Source organism: Nomascus leucogenys, chromosome 4 (genome assembly GCF_006542625.1).
Source record: "Nomascus leucogenys isolate Asia chromosome 4, Asia_NLE_v1, whole genome shotgun sequence".
In the NCBI taxonomy this organism is placed as follows: Eukaryota; Metazoa; Chordata; class Mammalia; order Primates; family Hylobatidae; genus Nomascus; species Nomascus leucogenys.
In genome coordinates this window covers 52330994-52340684 of record NC_044384.1, presented here as the reverse complement: position 1 = coordinate 52340684, position 9691 = coordinate 52330994, and the positions used below count along the sequence as shown (strand labels likewise).

The window sequence follows — 9691 nt, the reverse complement described above, 5'->3', positions numbered from 1 at the left end:
AGGATCATTGTGTTTCACTTTAAAATAACTAGAAATTTTGTACCTTAAGCTAAATGAATATACTAAATTTTCATCTATATTGTCTAGTTCTAATGAAACAGTCACTCCTTCCACCAATCTAAGGGCATTAATTGGTCTAAGTCCTGGGGTTAGTCAGTGTTATTAGTTTATTAGTTTCCTATTGCTGTTGTAACTAATCACCACAAACTTAGTTGCTTAAAGTCATACAAATTTATTGTCTTACAGCTCTGAAACCAACATGGGTTGAAACCAAGTTGTTGACAAGACTGGGCTCTCTCGGGAGCTCTAGGGGAAAACATATTTAATTGCCTTTCTCAGTTCCTAGAGCTACATTCTTCAGTTCATGGTCCTTTCTCCATTTTCAGTTAGCAGTGGAGCACTTTCAAGTCTCTCTTTGCTTCCAATATTCTGTAGCCTTCAGTCGCCCTAATCTCCAGCCTCCCCATTATAAGGACTCCTGTGATTGTATTAGGCCCACCCAGACAACCCAGAATAACTTCCCTATCTGAAAGTCCCTAACTTAATTAATCTGCATTGTCTATTTTGCCAGATAAAGTAACATTCATAGGTTCTGGGGTTAGGACATAGACATCTTAGTGTGGGAGAAGAGGGCGTTATTTACATACCAAGTCAGAAAACATTTTTCTATTTTACATTGTAAGATAGTGGAAAAGAGGTTTTAGGTCATGTCTTTGTTTTGTGTTGTTGTAACAAACAACCATAGACTGGATAATTTATAAAGGACAGAAATTTATTTTCTAACAGTCCAAAATCTAGGAAATCTAAGATCAAGTTACCAGCATCTGGTGAGGGCCTTCTTGCTGCCTCATCCCATGGTGGAAGTGGAAGAGCAACAGTGAATGACAGAGAGCAAGATGGGAGCCGGACTTGACCTAAAAATAAGCCAGTCCTACAATAATGAATTGATTCCCACAATGACAGCATTAATCCATTCATGAGAGCAGTGTCCTCATGACCCAAACAGCTCCCAATTAGGCCCCACTTCCCACTTCCTAGGCTCAAGTGATCCTCCAACCACAGCCTCCTGAATAGCTGGAACTACAGGTATGTGCTGCCACATCCACCATGCCCAGCTAATTTTAACTTTTTTGGTAGAGACGAGGGTCTTACTATGTTGCCCAGGCTAGTCTTGAACTCCAAGGATCTAGTGATCCTCCTGCCTTGGCCTTCCAAAGTTCTGGGATTATAGGCATGAGCCACTGCACCTGGCTTCGTTTCCATCACATGAAGTTTGGGAGACACATTCAAACCACATCAGGGTGTATTATCAATATTGAACTATTGGTAAGCATTTTAGGAGTGGTTTATTTTTCAACTAAGCTAATTGTCAATAGTCATTATTATAGAATAAGTACTTTATCTGGAAAAACTAATCATAAACTAAAGCAACACGAATGAATTAGAAACCACTTCTTGAAATACACATGGTAATTGTTCTTCAAAGATACAGGGCTCTTCACCTCATTGGTGAAGTAAATAGGAATCTTGCCTCAAATAGTAAAGAATAATAAAAATAAAAACATTAATGTTAGCCACTTGTGATTCAGAGGGTTTTTACAGTGTTAAAATCTTTTCATAAAACCAGGAAGTTGCAATAATATTTAAATCAATGTCACTCAGATGTCTTTGCAAGGCAAACAAAGCTCTATCAATTGAACAACCAAACCACTGTTCAAATTAATCAGTAGGAACTTGATAAATTCCATTGATGTAGAAAATTAGCACTTTGCATGTTTCCCAGATTTTGATTTCATTTGGGCGTCTGGTCATGAATTATAACCACTCTTCTTGGACTCGAGCTATTTCACTTGAAATCCATTATTTCTAGCAGAATTATGAGTCTTGTTAAGGAAATGCCAGCTATTTCCATTTTGAGCATCTGCACTGCAGTTCTATTATTAACATGGAGTTCATTTTAAAAAGAGGGAAGAATTAGATTTGTGTCTTTGGGGCAGTGGGGGAGGGGGCAGGTGGTGGTGATTGGCGCTTCAGTGAAACAAACAAGCTCACAAGGCTGCTTCCAATTGACACAGCTGTCGTGTAAATATCTGTCCCTGCTGTATAGCTAAGGGATCCTGGGCTTAAAGACCTTATAGCCATATGTAAACAATGCAGTGCTGATGACAGGTCTATAGCACTGGAGAAAATATGTGCAGCTGTTTCATCCTCCTTCCTATGGAGAGATACAAATGCTCAGGAGGCAGATCACAGATGCTGAAAACTCAGTTTTAGAAGCTTACAAGGCTAGTCCTGCTTTTGTGATGCACTTCACATCACTGCCTTCCGGGTCATGCCGTAATAGCCCATGGTGTGAATGCTTCTGTGCGGGCTCCCTACTGGGTCTCTCACTACCTCTCTCTTCTGCTCCTCCAGCTTCAGCCCAATTGTTTCCCCTGAGTGGCAGTTAGGCAAAGCATCTCTTTCACCACTGGATGCAGAGAGAACCCCTGACCCATGCCTCTGCATGTTGCATTGATCAGAGGGTTCCCCAGATCAAAGAATCGAAGATGCTACTGCTCAGATAGGTCATTTACTCTGTTCTCTGATTACTCCTCTCTTCTCTTCACAGCATTTTTTCCAGTATTTAGCCCAGGCTTATTACAAAATAACCAAACAGGAAACAAAGTATTGTTTCAGCCAAGGTTCACTTAGTAAAAGCGAACGCACAGTTGATGTGACATAAAAAAGCATTATGCACATGTCAATTTGAAGGCAATAAATTTTTGCTTCCTCTTTCAGTTCTGCAAATTAAAACTGAGGTGACTATGTATAATTTTTCAGGTAAGTAAACTCGTGTTGAGCTTTGGAGACTCACCTGGATTCTTTGGGTTAGCACAGTATTTCATGACCTGAATTATTCAGAGCCCCAAATTATTTCAGTATATTTTTCTGGTCACATTATGTGTTTAATGGACACAAGTCCAATAGCAAGGCTGATTTTTAAACAGGCATTTTCTTTCTTTTTTTCTTATTTGAGCCACTTCCTTAAGCAGCAGTTAGATGTTTGAGCTCTACTAGCAGACTAAGTCAATTTAAATCCAGACATAGCCACTTATTAAATCTGAGATTGTGGGCAAGTTATTGAAACCATCCAAGCTTAAAATTCCTTATTGTAAAATGGGGATAATAACAGTACTTATCTCTTAGGGTTGTTTTGAGGATTAACTGGATAATCCATACCAAGTCTTTAGTTTAATTTCATGCACATAAAACCACCCACTAAATATGAGCCATGATTATGATTCTCATATTTGGAAGAATACCGGTATAAGTTAGAAACTCTTAGCTAAAGAAAAGAAAACACTTAATAGTAATCCATACATAAATGCCTTCTCCAACTTCCAAACCTGTAACCTCCAAAGATTTTCACCTAGCTGTATTCTCCCCTGAAAACTACCACCCTTTTGTGCATCCAAGTATGGTATATTATCCAGGAACCCCCCCACCCCCTCCCCTTCCATAAATCTAGAATTCTTACCCTATTTTTTTAAGTCAAAAAATTCTGGGGCAGAGATCCAAATAAAAGCAACTCAGAACTCATACAGTTCTACTTTTATGAGAATGGGTAGAAAGCTCTAACTGGTGTACCTAACATATTGGGTTTTTTTTTTAATATTGAGTCCAGATGCTCAGCTGTAGACTGAGCTGAAAAGGCTTTTGTAGATGAGAACAGAAATTTAAACACTCTGAGAATGTTGTCTTAAGAGAAAAAGTTCAGCCGAATTAAATATGAAGGAGTTTAATTGAGCAATGAACAATTCGAGAATTGAGCAGCCCCCAGAATCACAACAGAGTCAGAGAGACTCCAGCACAGCCACGTGGTGAAAGATTTATAGACAAAAAAAAGGGAAGTGACCTACAGAAATCAGAAGTGAGGTACAGCTCAGCGTTTGCCTTAGTTGAACACAGTTTGAACACTCGACAGTGTATGAATGCTTGAAGTATGGCTGCTGGGATTGGCCAAGACTCAGCCACTGTTACAGGTGCACACTCCCAAGGTAGGTTCTCAATTTTGTCTACCTATTATATTAAGTTAGGTTGCAGTTCCTCCACAGACTCAAATATAGAAGTATGGAGTCCTTCTCAGGCCATATTTAGTTCGATTTCACAGTTGTCTCTTTGGAAAAGTTTGTTCCGAGTTCCAACAATTGACATACAAGTTGACCTGGGAACACAACCCCTCCATGAATTGATCAATTACTGAAACTCCACAAAATAAGATGAATCTGTTTACATTTTAAAACAAATAGAGGAATGTAATGGGGATGCATCTTTTTCCTTTATCTTTTTTTTTTAAGCAGACTTTCTTTTCTTTTTTTTTTTTTTTTTTTTTGAGACAGAGTCTTGCTGTCGCCCAGGCTGGAGTGCAGTGGCGCGATCTCGGCTCACTGCAGGCTCCGCCCCTCGGGTTCATGCCATTCTCCTGGCTCGGCCTCCCGAGTAGCTGGGACTACAGGCGCCCACCATCTCGCCCGGCTAATTTTTTGTATTTTTAGTAGAGACAGGGTTTCACTGTGTTAGCCAGGATGGTCTGGATCTCCTGACCTCGTGATCCGCCTGCCTCGGCCTCCCAAAGTGCTGGGATTACAGGCGTGAGCCACCGCGCCCGGCCTAAGCAGACTTTATTTTCTTAGAGCAGGTTTAGCTTCACAGCTAAATTGAGCAGCAAGTACAGTGTTCCCATACACTGGCTGTCCCCACGCTTGTGCAGCCTCCTCTGTAATCAACATCTGACACTAGAGTGATGTATTAGTTACAATCAATGAATCTGTATTGATGCATCATTATTACTCAAAAGTCCATAGTTTATAGCAGGGTTTACTATTGGTGTGGTATATTCTATGGATTCTTAAAATAAAATTCTATGGATAAATAGTAGTGGTACATTGTTATGGGTTTTGACAAATGTGTGACATGATCACCATTATAGTATCATGCAGGATAACCTCATTGCCTTAAAAATCCTCTGTACTCCATGTATTTACCCTCCTTTCCTCCTAATCCCTGGCAATCACTGATTTTTTTTTACTGTCTCCATAGCTTTGCATTTCCTAGAATGTCATGTAGTTGGAATAATACTGCATGTAGCCTCTTTAGATTGGAGTCTTTCACCAATCTGAATGCTTCTAAAGTTCCTCCATGTCTTTTCATGGCTTGATAGCTCATTTCTTCTTAGTGTTGAATAATATTCCATCATTAAATTGGATTATCAGTTTATCTCTCCATTCACCTAATAAAGGACATCAGGATTGCTTTCAGTTTATAAAAATTAAACTGAAATTTACAGAAATTTATATTTAAAGAAATTTAGAGTTTATGGAAATTAAAGCTACTGTAAACATCCATGTATTGGTTTTTGTGTGGGCATAAGTTTACAGTTTATTTGGATAAATACCAAGGAGCAGAATTGCTAAATTGCATGGTAAGAAAGTGCCAAAGTGTTTTCCAAACTGGCTGTGCCATGTTGCATTCCAATCAGCAATGAATGGGAGTTCCTGTTGCTCCACATCCTTGTCAGCATTTGCTGTTGTCAGTGTTTTGTATTTTGGCCATTCTACTAGGTGAGTAGTGGTATGTCATTGTTGTTTTAATATGCAATTTTCTAATGACATGTGATGTTGAGTGCTTTTTCATATGTATACTTGTCTTCTGTATCTTTTTTACGAGGTGTCTGTTCAGGCCTTTTGACCATTTTCAACTGAGTGGTTCATTTTCTTACTGTTGAATTTTAAGATTTTTTTTGTCTATTTTGGATAATAGTCCTTTGTTAGTTGTGACTTTTGCAAATGCTTTCTTCTTGTCTGTGGTTTGTCTTCTAATTCTTTTAATAGCACATTTTGCAGAGCAGAAGTTTTCAGTTTTAATGAAGTTCAGCTTATCAATTATTTCTTTCATGGATCATGCCTCTGGTATTATATATAAAAAGTCATTACCAAGTCAAAGATCATTTAAATGTTCTCCTGTGTTATCTTTTTGTAGTTTTGTAGTTTTTGCATTTTACATTTACGTCTATGATTCATTTCAAAATATTTTTCGTGGAGCATGTAAAGTCTGTGTCTAGATTCCTTTTCAAAATTTTTTTTGCAGGTAGATGTCATATTTCTCCAGCACTATTTGTTCAAAGACTATCTTTTCTTCATTGTATTGCCTTTGTTTCCTTGTCAAAGATCAATTGACATTTGTGTGAGCTTATTTCTTGTCTCTAACCAGTCTCTATATTATGTTCCATTAAACTATTTGTCTTTTCAAATTTTTATTATTCAGAGACAGAGTATCACTCTGTTATCCAGGTTTGAGTGCAGCGATGAGATTTCATGATCGTAGCTCGTTGCAGCCTCAAACTACTGGGCTCAAGCTTTTCTCCTACCTCAGTACCCTGAGTTGCTAGGACTATAGTTGCAAGCCACCATACATGGCTAATTTTTAATTTTTGTGTAGAGACAGAGTCTCACTATGTTGTCCATGCTGGTCTCAAAGTCCTGGCCTCAAACAATCCTCCTGCCTCTGCCTCTCAAAGTGTTGTGATTATAGGCATGAACCACTGCACCAGGCTATTATTTTTTTTTTTTGCAATAGCATACTGTCTTGATTACTGTAACTTTATACTAAGTCTTGAAGTCAAGTAGTCCCAATTTTGTTCTCTTTCAATATTGTTTTGGCTATTCTGGGTCTTTTGCTTCTTCATATGAAATTTATAATTAGTTTTTTGATAACCACAAAATAACTTGCTGAGATTTTGATTGGGATTATGTTAAATCTATAGACCAAGTTGGGAAAAATCATACTGAGTCTTTCTAGTAATAAACATGGAATATCCCTCCATTTAGTTCTTTATTTCGTCAGAGTTTTGTCATTTTCTTCATATAGATCTTGAACGTATTTTGTTAGATTTATACTTAAGTGTTTCATGGTATTGGCTGTTAATGTAGATGATATATTTTAATTTGAAATTCCACTTGTTCCTTGCTCATATATAGGAAAGTGGTTGATGTTTGTATATTCACCGGTATTCTGCAACCTTGCTATAATCCCTTAATAGTTTCAAGAAGTCTTTATGTTGTTCCAAGACATTTTTTTTGTTGTTGAATCTGTGGGAGTTTCTTTCTTTCTCTTTTGGTTTTTGACTCCTGATTTTATTTTATTTATTATTTTGACTCCTGATATATTTTATTTATTATTCAGTTTCTTTTTTTCATTTAAAGTAGTCTTCCATGGTTGGAAAGGCTCACCTCCCAAGGCCAGAGTCAGTTGGAGCTGGTTGTTGCTGGAAGAGGGTGGGATGGGGAACTGGGATGGGGGCAAGGAGACCCCTGCTCTGCTGGTGGTCCCAGGTGTAGAAGAAGAACTGCACTTCACAGAGCCTGGGATACAGTGGGAAGGGGATGAGGCAGGAGCAGCAATCTGGGGAGAAGGCCCCACCCCAGTCCCCAGCTTCCTTTTCTTCTAATGTTTCCCCACTGGTGGTGTTCTCTGGGAGGACTTCTTTTTTTTTTCTTTTTCTGGGTTTTTCAACTTGAAGAACTCTGTAGCAGGGTCTTTAGCTCTGGATCCTGGACCTCTATCTCAGACATGTAGAGGTCAGGCTCAAAGGGACCCCACTGGTTATCAGCATGGAGCCATTGGGCATGAGCAGAACTGTAAATTTAAACTGGTCAACAGATTCACCCTTTTTCTCATACAGAACATTAAATAGTTGCAGCAGTCCATGTTTGGTGCACTCCACCACACCCATCCAAGCCTATTTCTCATCTTCAAATGCTCTTAAACAACACAGCATCAAAACACCTTTCCACCTCGCTGAAGAAGGCACGTGAAGTTTGCATTTGTGGTCCATATTATTTAGAGGGGTCTCCTTTGTAAATAGTAGTCCTGCATCCTTGGCCTTGCCCTCTCCTATGCTGATGAAAACATCAAATTCAGCTTTTTCATGGTCCTTCTTCTGCTGGTCTGTGGGGTTCTGGGTAACAGTTTTCTCACCATCAATGACATGTTGCTTCAGTTGGTGTGACAGCATACCTTCTACTGGCATGCAGTTAAATGAATGAGCAACTTTGGTCCAGGCTTCTGTCACATGTGTGTTATGGTTTCCAGGTTTGACCAGGCATAGGGCAGCTTCAACACAAAGGTGCGCTGCCTTAATAGCATCTGCTTTCTGCCCTGTCATTTGGATCCCCTGAGCTACATCCACCACAAAAGTATGAGCTACATTAGCGATGAAGCCATCCACATGGACACCAAGGTCAATTTTTACCAGGTCACCTTCCTTGAGAATACAGTCTTTGTCACTCTTCAAAGGAGAGAAGTGACACACACAGTTATTTACCGAAATGCTGGTGGGAAAAGCAATACCTTTCTTCATTTCCTTTTCTTTCTTGAAGATTTTCCCCGTTTCTGCCATAATCATGGCATCACCTTCCTCACACAGGCTCAGTACTCACACATCTGAGCTGGATGCTTCCACCAGGGACCAAAGTACCCAGCTGGCGATGTCACCCACCCATCTGATACTTGGTCATGACCAGGTCCTCAGCGATAGTTTGCTCCTGCTGCTCATCCCTGCCCAACATCTTCCTACCACCAGCACTGCAGCCTCATTTTCCCTGAGCCACCTCCTCTGTCTCCCATCCCAGCTGCAGGCTGTGGTCAGAGCACCCTGGATCCTCGAGAAGGGGGCAAGCGAAAGCGCAAGTAAGCAAGAGAGCAGGCAGGCAGGCGAGAGCGAGATTTTGGGGATTCCTATATATGGGGATACATTTTAATGTCAATGTTTATTTTATAGAGTCTGTTAGGAAATTTTTGTATTTGTTAAACCTAGTGTTCTCCCTATTATGTATAATGTATAATTGAATCAGCATTAGTAACTTGATAATTTTTTTTGTTGTTTTTGGGTACTTAGGGTTAAGGAGAAAGCAACAATTGGTTGAAAATATATCTTTAACACCTTTCTAATGATTGCTAGTACCCATTCTTAAAAACATGAAAGCCATTATTGACCACTGATCAGGAACCTGCATCTAAGTATGACTTAACGGTATTATTTGGTTTTCACTGTATTTATTTTTGTGTATTTACCATACATTCATGGCAAACGGTATTAATTTCTTAGTTATGGTACTGATTTAAACTTTATATTTTAAATAATTGTGTTGCAGGACTTTTCCTTACTTCAGCTAAAGACGGGGTTCTTGTCTGGCCCACAACCATGAAAATTTAGGTTCACAGATGGTTTAAAGGGTGAGTAAAGCAGGGTTTTATTGGGTGAAAAGGGGTAAAAAAAAAAAAAACAAGGGAGAAACCCTCCATTACAGTGCTTCCTGCCAGACGGTTGGAATCCTAGTTTCCACACAGGAAGAGGAGGGGCCAAGCTCCACCCCACTGCAAAAGGCATGAACTTCCCGAGGCTCCACCTCAGTGGGGAGGCTGGTTGGAGTTTCTCCAGGGTGGTCTCAATTGTTTTGAGGTATAACACCTGGCTATCTCAATTGTTTTTAGGTATAAATAGCAAGTTGATACAAAGAAAAATATATAAAGTAAATCATGGAGATTATATGTGATTTGGCAAAGGTCATGAAGGATACCATCACTGAAACTAAACTTTGGAATAAATTAGTCTTATCAAATTACAAAGGTAAGATAATTTTTTTTTCTT

The 9691-nt window shown here is 39.2% G+C and overlaps 1 pseudogene; it reads right to left on the bottom strand.

Annotated features, from left to right (window-relative positions):
- Positions 1 to 7267: 7267 nt before the first annotated feature.
- LOC105739625 lies at positions 7268 to 8609 on the bottom strand (annotated as a pseudogene).
- Positions 8610 to 9691: the final 1082 nt, after the last annotated feature.